General features: G+C 36.7%; 1 pseudogene; it reads right to left on the bottom strand.

The window, feature by feature from the left end:
- LOC138198235 (interferon-induced very large GTPase 1-like) overlaps nt 1-12,501 on the bottom strand; it is a 28,176-nt pseudogene extending 15,675 nt beyond the window's left edge.
- Nucleotides 12,502-12,936: the final 435 nt, after the last annotated feature.

Genomic DNA, 12,936 nt, shown 5'->3' with positions numbered 1-12,936 from the left:
TAACTATATAGTGTTTGTTAATGAATCAAGTTAATGAAACTTGATTCGTATCACGTATTCGTTTTATTTTATTTTGTCACGGTTTGATGGTTTTAAAATGTAATCTCATGAATTTGACATGTAGTCTCATGCGTTTCACAGGTAAAGGCGTGTGTTTCAAATGGGAATATACGTGTGTTTTACATGTAATCTCATGGGTTTCACTTAATTCTGAATTTGTTACATCTAATAAAAATTTCCCTCTGAGGGATTAATAAAGTATCTATCTATCTATCTATCTATCTATCTATCTATCTATCTATCTATCTATCTATCTATCTATCTATCTATCTATCTATCTATCTATCTATCTATCTATCTATCTATCTATCTATCTATCTATCTATCTATCTATCTATCTATCTATCTATCTATCTATCTATCTATCTATCTATCTATCTATCTGCCACTGGAACATTATCTGACCTGCAGTAACCTCAGGTCTCCCTCAGAGCAGCTCGCCCTCTCTCTCCTTTTCTCTGTGTTTGTGATAGTCAGCAGGTTTTCAGTGTCTTCCTTATTACCTCTTCATCCGATTAATCTGCTCTGTTTTGTAGTAAACGCAGTGAACTGCTTTCCTGCCTTCATAGTGTGTCTGCATTTGAGCTCACTACTCTAGAGCTTAACAGGGTTTCGCATGTAATCCAACGGGTTTCCCATTGATAACTGTATGTGTTTCACAGGGGAATACACATTGGTTCCATATCAGTTTTCACGTATAATCCCATTGATTTCATGCGTAATCCGATGGTTTTCACATAGGACAAGGTTGGGGTTTCCCATGAGAATAGACATGGGTGTCCTCCTTCAAGATTGTTGGAAAAGCTCCAGGTGATGAGCTTATTTAGTTCCTCCAAAGAATGAAGAGTGTGCGAAGCTGTTATCAAAGCAAAATCGGGCTACTATACTGAAAAATATCAAATTTAAAATATATTATTTACTTTCACTATGTATTCTTTACGTGTTATTTCATCGCTTCAGTAGTTAAACAATGTAGAAAATGGTCAAAATAATTGGGTTATGTGTTGCTGCACAATTCAATTCTTAATTAACATCTTACCTTTGCCCTTGGTTTCAGATGGTCCAGACGTGACTTCAGTTGAAATCTCTATTTCTTCTTCTGCAGGTTTTAAAAAATAACAGTAAATTGACTGAGAATCTTGCAATATATTCAATATATAAAATTAATATCTAACTTTTCTTTCTTAAAATTATTTCTTGCAAAGACACAATATCACCTCCTTTCAGGTCAGAATGAAAGAATTTGAAAGATCTTAGTCTTTTTGTTTGCTGAACCACAGGAGGTATGTAACAATTAAGGTATTTAACTGTTTAATAGTTTTATTTTTCATTGAGCATAATGTTCATCTGTGGTTAGTGGTTTTATCAAGTCCTTATAAAAAAATAATAAATAACAGAATAGGTCATTTGTCAATGTAAGACAAATAGAAAACTACTATTTGAGATGTATTTACACGGGTTCGGGCAGAGTTACATTAAATTCAGTCACAACGCCGCCTGCTGTTGTAGAGGGCAAATTACTCAAAACATTTGCGAGAAGATCCTCATTACAATGATGAAATTAAAATTGTGACAGAAGTCATGAGATGTTTTTTTTTGTTTTTGTTTATAAGACATGGTACATTACTTTCTTAAGTACGGTCTATTAGAATATGATGTGTATTTGTTTGATTCATACTTTTTGTATTCTCAATAAAAGCATTAGATTGTTTAAGGTGTTTTAACTATATAGTGTTTGTTAATGAATCAAGTTAATGAAACTTGATTCGTATCACGTATTCGTTTTATTTTATTTTGTCACGGTTTGATGGTTTTAAAATGTAATCTCATGAATTTGACATGTAGTCTCATGCGTTTCACAGGTAAAGGCGTGTGTTTCAAATGGGAATATACGTGTGTTTTACATGTAATCTCATGGGTTTCACTTAATTCTGAATTTGTTACATCTAATAAAAATTTCCCTCTGAGGGATTAATAAAGTATCTATCTATCTATCTATCTATCTATCTATCTATCTATCTATCTATCTATCTATCTATCTATCTATCTATCTATCTATCTATCTATCTATCTATCTATCTATCTATCTATCTATCTATCTATCTATCTATCTATCTATCTATCTGCCACTGGAACATTATCTGACCTGCAGTAACCTCAGGTCTCCCTCAGAGCAGCTCGCCCTCTCTCTCCTTTTCTCTGTGTTTGTGATAGTCAGCAGGTTTTCAGTGTCTTCCTTATTACCTCTTCATCCGATTAATCTGCTCTGTTTTGTAGTAAACGCAGTGAACTGCTTTCCTGCCTTCATAGTGTGTCTGCATTTGAGCTCACTACTCTAGAGCTTAACAGGGTTTCGCATGTAATCCAACGGGTTTCCCATTGATAACTGTATGTGTTTCACAGGGGAATACACATTGGTTCCATATCAGTTTTCACGTATAATCCCATTGATTTCATGCGTAATCCGATGGTTTTCACATAGGACAAGGTTGGGGTTTCCCATGAGAATAGACATGGGTGTCCTCCTTCAAGATTGTTGGAAAAGCTCCAGGTGATGAGCTTATTTAGTTCCTCCAAAGAATGAAGAGTGTGCGAAGCTGTTACCAAAGCAAAATCGGGCTACTATACTGAAAAATATCAAATTTAAAATATATTATTTACTTTCACTATGTATTCTTTACGTGTTATTTCATCGCTTCAGTAGTTAAACAATGTAGAAAATGGTCAAAATAATTGGGTTATGTGTTGCTGCACAATTCAATTCTTAATTAACATCTTACCTTTGCCCTTGGTTTCAGATGGTCCAGACGTGACTTCAGTTGAAATCTCTATTTCTTCTTCTGCAGGTTTTAAAAAATAACAGTAAATTGACTGAGAATCTTGCAATATATTCAATATATAAAATTAATATCTAACTTTTCTTTCTTAAATTTATTTCTTGCAAAGACACAATATCACCTCCTTTCAGGTCAGAATGAAAGAATTTGAAAGATCTTAGTCTTTTTGTTTGCTGAACCACAGGAGGTATGTAACAATTAAGGTATTTAACTGTTTAATAGTTTTATTTTTCATTGAGCATAATGTTCATCTGTGGTTAGTGGTTTTATCAAGTCCTTATAAAAAAATAATAAATAACAGAATAGGTCATTTGTCAATGTAAGACAAATAGAAAACTACTATTTGAGATGTATTTACACGGGTTCGGGCAGAGGTACATTAAATTCAGTCACAACGCCGCCTGCTGTTGTAGAGGGCAAATTACTCAAAACATTTGCAAGAAGATCCTCATTACAATGATGAAAGTAAAATTGTGACAGAAGTCATGAGATGTTTTTTTTTGTTTTTGTTTATAAGACATGGTACATTACTTTCTTAAGTACGGTCTATTAGAATATGATGTGTATTTGTTTGATTCATACTTTTTGTATTCTCAATAAAAGCATTAGATTGTTTAAGGTGTTTTAACTATATTGTGTTTGTTAATGAATCAAGTTAATGAAACTTGATTCGTATCACGTTTTTGTTTTATTTTATTTTGTCACAGTTTGATGGTTTTAAAATGTAATCTCATGAATTTGACATGTAGTCTCATGCGTTTCACAGGTAAAGGCGTGTGTTTCAAATGGGAATATACGTGTGTTTTACCTGTAATCTCATGGGTTTCACTTAATTCTGAATTTGTTACATCTAATAAAAATTTCCCTCTGAGGGATTAATAAAGTATCTATCTATCTATCTATCTATCTATCTATCTATCTATCTATCTATCTATCTATCTATCTATCTATCTATCTATCTATCTATCTATCTATCTATCTATCTATCTATCACTGGAACATTATCTGACTTGCAGTAACCTCAGGTCTCCATCAGAGCAGCTCGCCCTCTCTCTCCTTTTCTCTGTGTTTGTGATAGTCAGCAGGTTTTCAGCGTCTTCCTCATTACCTCTTCATCCGATTAATCTGCTCTGTTTTGTAGTAAACACAGTGAACTGCTTTCCTGCCTTCATAGCGTGTCTGCATTTGAGTTCACTACTCTTGAGTTTAACAGGGTTTCGCATGTAATCCAACGGGTTTCCCATTGATAACTGTATGTGTTTCACAGGGGAATACACATTGGTTCCACATCAATTTTCACGTATAATCCCATTGTTTTCATGTGTAATCCCATGGTTTTCACACAGGACAAGGTTGGGGTTTCCCATGAGAGTAGACATGGGTGTCTCTCAGCACATGTGGGACCTCCTTCAAGATTGTTGGAAAAGCTCCAGGTGATGAGCTTATTTAGTTCGTCCAAAGAATGAAGAGTGTGCGAAGCTGTTACCAAAGCAAAATCGGGCTACGATACTGAAGAATATCAAATTTAAAATATATTATTTACTTTCACTATGTTGTTCCTTACGTGTAATTTTATCGCTTCAGTAGTTAAACAATGTAGAAAATGGTCAAAATATTTGGGTTATGTGTTGCTGCACAATTCAATTCTTAATTAACATCTTACCTTTGCCCTTGGTTTCAGATGGTCCAGACGTGACTTCAGTTGAAATCTCTATTTCTTCTTCTGCAGGTTTTAAAAAATAACAGTAAATTGACTGAGAATCTTGCAATATATTCAATATATCAAATTAATATCTAACTTTTCTTTCTTAAATTTATTTCTTGCAAAGACACAATATCACCTCCTTTCAGGTCAGAATGAAAGAATTTGAAAGATCTTAGTCTTTTTGTTTGCTGAACCACAGGAGGTATGTAACAATTAAGGTATTTAACTGTTTAATAGTTTTTTTTTTCATTGAGCATAATGTTCATCTGTGGATAGTGGTTTTATCAAGTCCTTATAAAAAAAATAATAAATAACAGAATAGGTCATTTGTCAATGTAAGCCAAATAGAAAAATACTATTTGAGATGTATTTACACGGGTCTGGGCAGAAGTACATTAAATTCAGTCACAACGCCGCCTGCTGTTGTAGAGGGCAAATTACTCAAAACATTTGCGAGAAGATCCTCATTACAATGATGAAAGTAAAATTGTGCCAGAAGTCATGAGATGTTTTTTTTTTTATATTTATAAGACATGGTACATTTCTTTCTTAAGTACAGTCTATTAGAATATGATGTGTATTTGTTTGATTCATACTTTCTGTATTCTCAATGAAAGCATTAGTTTGTTTAAGGTGTTTTAACTATATTGTGTTTGTTAATGAATCAAGTTAATGAAACTTGATTCGTATCACGTATTCGTTTTATTTTATTGTGTCACAGTTTGATGGTTTTAAAATGTAATCTCATGAATTTGACATGTAGTCTCATGCGTTTCACAGGTAAAGGTATGTGTTTCATATGGGAACATACGTGTGTTTTCCATGTAATCTCATGGGTTTCACATACCTCTGAGTTTGTTCCATCTAATACAAATTTCACTCTGAGGGATTAATAAAGTATCTATCTATCTATCTATCTATCTATCTATCTATCTATCTATCTATCTATCTATCTATCTATCTATCTATCTATCTATCTATCTATCTATCTATCTATCTATCTATCTATCTATCTATCTATCTATCTATCTATCTATCTATCTATCTATCTATCTATCTATCTATCTGCCACTGGAACATTATCTGACCTGCAGTAACCTCAGGTCTCCATCAGAGCAGCTCGCCCTCTCTCTCCTTGTCTCTGTGTTTGTGATAGTCAGCAGGTTTTCAGTGTCTTCCTCATTACCTCTTCATTCGATTAATCTGCTCTGTTTTGTAGTAAACACAATGAACTGCTTTCCTGCCTTCATAGCGTGTCTGCATTTGAGTTCACTACTCTTGAGTTTAACAGGGTTTCACGTGTAATCCAACGGGTTTCCCATTGATAACTGTATGTGTTTAGCAGGGAAATACACATTGGTTCCACATCAATTTTCACATATAATCCCAGTGGTTTCAAGTGTAATCCGATGGTTTTCACATAGGACAAGGTTGGGGTTTCCCATGAGGGTAGACATGGGTGTCTCTCAGCACATGTGGGACCTCCTTCAAGACTGTTGGAAAAGCTCCAGGTGATGAGCTTTTTTAGTTCGTCCAAAGAATGAAGAGTGTGCGAAGCTGTTATCAAAGCAAAATGGGGCTACTATACTGAAGAATATCAAATTTAAAATATATTATTTAATTTCACTGTTATGACTTACGTGTAATTTCATCGCTTCAGTAGTTAAACAATGTAGAAAATGGTTAAAAATAATTGGGTTATGTGTTGCTGCACAATTCAATTCTTAATTAACATCTTACCTTTGCCCTTGGTCTCAGATGGTCCAGATGTGACTTCAGTTGAAACCTCTATTTCTTCTTCTGCAGGTTTTAAAAAATAACAGTAAATTGACTGAGAATCTTGCAATATATTCAATATATCAAATTAATATCTAACTTTTCTTTCTTAAATTCATTTCTTGCAAAGACACAATGTCACCCCTTTCAGGTCAGAATGAACGAATTTGAAAGATCTTAGTCTATTTGTTTGCTGAACCACAGGAGGTATGTAACAATTAAGGTATTTAACTGATTTATAGGTTTTTTTCATCATTGAGCATAATGTTCATCTGTGGTTAGTGGTTTTATCAAGTCAACGTAAGCCAAATAGAAAAATACTATTTGAGATGTATTTTACACGGGTCTGGGCAGAAGTACATTAAATTGAGTCACAGCGCCAACTGCTGTTGTAGAGGGCAAATTACTCAAAACATTTGTGAGAAGATCCTCAATACAATGATGAAAGTAAAATTGTGACAGAAGTCATGAGATGTTTTTGTTTTTTTATACTTATAAGACATGGTACATTTCTTTCTTAAGTACGGTCTATTAGAATATGATGTGTATTTGTTTGATTCATACTTTTTGTATTATCAATTAAAGCATTAGTTTGTTTAAGGTGTTTTAACTATATTGTGTTTGTTAATGAATCACAAGGTAATTTTTGTTGAATATGTTTTGTCTGTTAAGTTTTGCTGTTTTGCTGTTAAGTTTTGCCAGGAAAGTTACAAAATTATAATCTCACCTGTCCCAACACTTTCTTCTTTGTAGGAGTTGTGGTCCAGGTGTTCTTTCTGATCTTTATTTTGAACACACGTCAGTCTGCTGTAGCTCTGGTCATTGTTTTCAGAGACCATGACGTCAATTTTTTCCAACAGAGATACGATCTCTTTTTCATCCGTCATAGTTCTTGTACATGTGTGGTATCTTTTTTCAGCAAAACTGCTATTAGCTTTCAGGTCTGCCAGGGCACCTTCACATTTTTCATTTGACTCATGAGTTACAACTGTCATTAAATAGGAGAGAAATCCTCTCCCAAAAGTTTTTTCTAACCACTGCACTCTTGATTTGTAATGACTGTTGTGCTGTCCATATGGTACCAGTAAGAGAAAGGCATGAATTCCCTGATTTAATGGGACTCTGTCAATGTTTGGAAGACCAAGCATGTTAATGACAGAGATGTGCCGACCACACAAATCATACAGTTTGGCTGAAAATTGTTCCACATTTGTTTGCTCGTCATGGTCAAGTAAGATGTTTTTTGTTCCGATCTCTATGGAATTTCTGTCACCAGTTAACAAAAGCGTGAGCTCAGGGATCACTGAAACAAACAAAACAACATCAGTAGATTAAACATTAAAATGTCAATGTTAAAGTGGTGCAGAGTTTGCAGAAATGAACAACTGAAATATAATCCATAAAATCCATGTTGTTGTTCCTAATTAAAATATTACCTGTGTTATTGCTTGCAGCTGAAGCTGACTTGGTGACTGAGTGTTGAGGTTCATGGGGGTCTTCTACTGGATCAAACTCCATCTTATCGGCTCTTCATCTTTTCAGTCATAAAACAAAGTAATTCACAAAAATGAAACAATATTTCAATACTGCAAATTACATTACATTACATTTAGCTGACGCTTTTGTCCAATTCGACTTACAATAAGTGCATTTCAACCATGAGTGTACAAACCCAGAACAACAAGAATCAAGAAAATACAATTTCTTCAAGAAAGCCAAACTGCAAAGTGCTATCAGTAAGTGCCATTTTAAGCACTACCAAAGTTCTACTGTTCAAGGTAAAGTCAGAAGAGGTGTGTTTTTAGTTTGCGGCGGAAGATGTATAGACTTTCTGCTGTCCTGATATCATTGGGGAGCTCATTCCACCATTTAGGAGCCAGGACAGCAAACAGTCATGATTTTGTAGAGTGTTTAGCTCAGTGAGGAGCAACAAGCTGATTGGTAGATGCTGAGCAGAGGGAGCGGGCTGGGATGTAAGGTTGGACCATGTCCTGGATGTATACTGGACCTGATATGTTCACAGCGCGGTACGCAAGTACCAATGTTTTGAAACGGATGCGGGCGGCTACTGGTAACCAGTGAAGGGAGCGGAGGAGGAGCGGAGTAGTGGGAGTGAATTTAGGAGGTTAAAGACCAGTCGAGCTGCGGCATTCTGGATGAGCTGCTGAGGTCGGATGGCACTAACAGGTAGACCTGCCAGGAGGGAGTTACAATAGTTTAGACGTGAGATGACCAGAGCCTGGACCAGAACCTGTGACGCCTTCTGAGTGAGAAGGGGACGTATTCTCCTGATGTTGTGCAGCATGTATCTACAGGAACGTGTCATTGTAGTGATGTTGGCAGTAAGAGAGAGTTGACTGTCGAGTGTCTCCAAGGTTCCTTGCAGTCAGGGTCGGGGATAACACAGAGTTGTCCATGGTAGTAGTCAGGTCGATGGTGGGAGAGTCTTTCCCTGGAGGGAAGAGCAGTTCAGTCTTGTCGAAGTTAATTTTCAGGTGGTGTGAGGACATCCACTGAGAGATGTCAGTCAGACAGGCAGAGATTCATGCTGCTACCTGTGTTTCAGATTGGGGAAAAGAAAGGATTAGTTGGATGTCATCAGCATAGCTATGGTAGGAAAAGCCATGCGAGTGAATGACAGAGCCGAGAGTTGGTGTACAGAGAGAAGAGGAGGGGACCCAGGACGGAGCCTTGAGGGACACCAGTAGTGAGAGGACAAGGTTCAGACACAGATCCTCTCCAAGTTACCCGGTAGGTGCGGTCGTTGAGGTAGAATGAGAACAGGGAGAGAGCAGAGCCTGAGACACCGAGGTCCTGAAGGGAGGAAAGAAGGATCTGGTGGTTCACTGTGTCAAATGCAGCAGAAAGGTCCAGAAGGATCAGGACAGAGGACAGAGAGGCTGCTCTGGCAGTGTGAAGCTGCTCAGAAACAGCAAGGAGGACCGTCTCTGTTGAGTGGTCTGTTGAAACCAGACTGGTGAGGGTCAAGAAGGTTATTATGGTGAAGATAGGAGGAGAGTTGATTGAAGATAGCTCATTCGAGAGTTTTGGAAAGAAAGGGAAGAAGAGAGACGGGTCTGTAGTTGTTTACTTCAGCCGGGTTGAGGGTGGGTTTCTTCAGGAGAGGGTTCACTCTCGCCTCCTTCAGAGAGTTCGGGAAACAGCCAGTTGACAGAGAAGTGTTGATGAGATGGGTGAGAAAAGGAAGAAGGTCTGGAACAATAGACTGGAGAATGTGAGATGGGATGGGGTCGAGGGGGCAGGTGGTTGGGCGGGCGGAGGTTACCAAGGTGAGAACTTGATTGGGAGACAGGGGGGTGAAAGAGGAAAGCGAAGGGGTTGAAGATGAAGTTGATGAAAATGTAGTTACAGAAGCTGGGTTTGAAAATGAGGAGTGTATGTCATCTATCTTTTTAGTAAAGTAGTTGACAAAGTGGCTTGGTAGAAGGGAGGAGGGAGGAGGGAAGGAGGGGGGGTCAAGGAGGTTGGAGAAGATGGAGAATAGCTTTTTGGGGTTGGAAAATGAGGATTGAACTCTGGTTAGGGAGAAGGAGCTTTTGGCTGCAGAAATTGAGGCAGAGAAAGAGGAGAGGAGAAATTGATAAGTGAGCAGGTCATCAGGGTGGTTAGATTTTTTTCCCATTTCCTTTCTGCCGCTCTCATAGTGGCTCTCTCGGCACGCACCGAGTCAGACAACCACGGAGCTGGGGAGGACTTGTGGACCCGTCGTAACGTAAGAGGACAGAGAGAATCAAGAGAGGAAGACAGAGCAGAAAGGAGAGTGTCTGTGGCTGAGTTAGGATGCATGAGGGAGAAAGAGTCAGTTGAAGGGAGGGCAGATAAAACAGAGGAGGCCAGAGAGGAGTTGTTTTTATCCTTCGATTCTTCAGAGACTCCAACGAAAGACTCCTTTGTCTTTATCCTCCAAGTCTTCATCGGACAAGCCCTCAGATGCTGAAGCTGATGCTTCAAACACTTCCTGGTTTTACAACAGGGTTAGCTACAGCTGGTCAGACCACACCCCCTGCTCGTTAGGCCTCCAGTCACCAGGTGTTACAAATGGGCAGCAATAGAAACTCACAACTGATTTCTAAACAAAGAAAACTTTCACACAGTCTCTAAATTTAGGTCACAAACTGGTCCCGGAGAGAGTCTTTTTACCTCAAACAGTAGAAAGTAAAATACAACTTAGTTCTCAATAGAATTGGAATAAAAGACCACCAGTTTAACTCTAAACTTGTTCTCTTTGACTCAGTTATTTGAGTGAAAACAAGAATCCAATCACGTACAATTCCAGCTACCAAAAAACAGACGAGCTTTAGGAGTCAAGATAGCCTAAAACAGCAGATGCAATAATAAACTTTAGCAGAGAAGCGCATTTAAAGATTATACTTTGCCTTAGTTCAAGTGATCCAGCTGTATGTAGTCCCCCAAAAGTAAAAAATACACATCACCATTCAAATGATTTGATAAAATAACAAAAAGTATATCTAACACATAAAATGTTTTGATTTTAGACACACACACACACACACACACACACACACACACACACACACGTTCAAAGCTCAACATGTGTCCAGCTGTTCTAACTGGTCTTTGCTGTTCCTTTCCCAACACGGGAACACAACAAAAACAAACTCACACACACACACACACACACACACACACACACACACATTCACTCACACACGAGGTGCGTGAAAATTAGTTGTGTTGAGTTGGAATGATGTTGTCTAACAAAGTGTGCCACAGAATTGGGCGATAATTTATATATTATGTAAAATAAAATATCAAACCAGACCATTTCAAATTCATAAATTTGAATTGGTTTCAAAACATTTTTTTTTACAAAACTATGACAGGTACCAGACAGTGATATTCCATCAATAAATTTCCTTTGATCTAATTCATCCTAAAAATAATACACAATTTTGGCTTCTTTTTTACTCAAAAATGCATTATAAATTCAGAAGAAAGGAGATCTAATGAGGAATAATTTAAAATAAAAAGTGTAAAACCAGTGTCAGTGAGTTGGAATGAAGTTGGGTGACGAGGTTTGACACAAAAATTTGTGATAAATTTTCCATTATGCCTTACAAGCATTAAAAAACAGACGGTCAGTTTTGACAACAGGAGGACAACAGGTGTGACTATTTGCTGGCATCGGAAAATATGAAATGGTTTAAAAAAAAAATTCGGACTAAAATATGACAGACACCAGTCTGTGATAATCCATTAAGAAATTAATTAAATCAAAATAAGTCACAATTTTCACTTTTTGTTTTCTCAAAAATGAGTACAAATTTAATTAAAATGAGGTCTATTGACCATAAATAATAATTTAAAAAAAGTGTAAAACCAGTGTCAATAAGTTGGAATCAAGTTGGATGAAGAGGTTTGAAAAAACAAAATTGGATACATTTTTCATTATAGGACTACGCACCTTTTGTTGGAGAGCTAATTTGACCCGGACGAATGCAGCTCTCTATTGTCCGCAAAGACAACACAAAGGTTAAGATTTTATTGATAGTGGTGAAATGTTGCAAACATAATCTGAAAAGTTGTTGACTTTTCCTCTTTTTTTTTCTGTCTATTCCACGTGAGGAGACGCAACAGGACAATGTGACAAAGTCCATATGAAACATGTGCAGTGTATTTAAGAGCATTTGGCAGAAAAGGTCAAGGAAAGTTTTCTGTTTACTTGCATTGACACACCCCATTTAGACAACCAGAGCTCAAGCAAAAGTTGTACTTCTTAGATTAAGAGTAGAGAAGGTTAAATGTGAGAAAATATTACTTTAAATCCATCTGAATCCTGCTGTTAAATAATAATTTTCTAAGAGAAGGGGAGTGTCCCTGCATGATGTGTTTTTCCTGTTCACCACAAGTCACACAAAACTAAAATAAATGGATCATTAAATAGGCGGAACTAAGTAAATGTGTGTGCGTGCACTAAAAGAACATCCTCTAAAGAAGTCAAAGCAGCCAAAACTTAGAGGAAATATAAATGTAGGAAAATAAGGTTTCAGATACTGTACATGAACAGATTTAGCAGATTTAAATCTGTAAGCGAAAACACCATAAGATTATTATATAAACTTACCATTTGATGCGTATTTCTTCAGCTCTGCCTGTCTTTGCAAATGTGGCTGCAGTATCACATATCCCCACAGTCCGCCTCACATATATATAGAGAGCAGAGACCGTTAGATAATTAACTGTACTCCACAAAACCCTCCCACATGCCTTTAACAGATCTAATGTCACGTGATAGGTCTAAGCGGCTGCAAAACTCTGCACATTAGTTTGGGTTAGGTTAGGTTAGGTAGTTACTTTATTAATCCCCAAGGGGAAATTGTTTTGCTACAGCAGCATACAGGAAAGCAATGAAATAATAATAAAATAATAAAAAGCAATAAAATAACAGTAAAAAAAAATATTAAATATAAAATGCACAGTATATACAGTACAGTATATATATTTATATATATATATATATAAACAACCAAGAAACGCAGACAACAGTGTAATGTTATAACATTACTTGTAAATCAG

Source organism: Embiotoca jacksoni, unplaced genomic scaffold, assembly GCF_022577435.1.
Source record: "Embiotoca jacksoni isolate LCO1_2020_lvr unplaced genomic scaffold, fEmbJac1.0.p SCAF_15, whole genome shotgun sequence".
In the NCBI taxonomy this organism is placed as follows: domain Eukaryota; kingdom Metazoa; phylum Chordata; class Actinopteri; family Embiotocidae; genus Embiotoca; species Embiotoca jacksoni.
The sequence above is the reverse complement of the archived record's forward strand: the minus strand, read 5'-3'. Positions and strand labels throughout refer to the sequence as shown.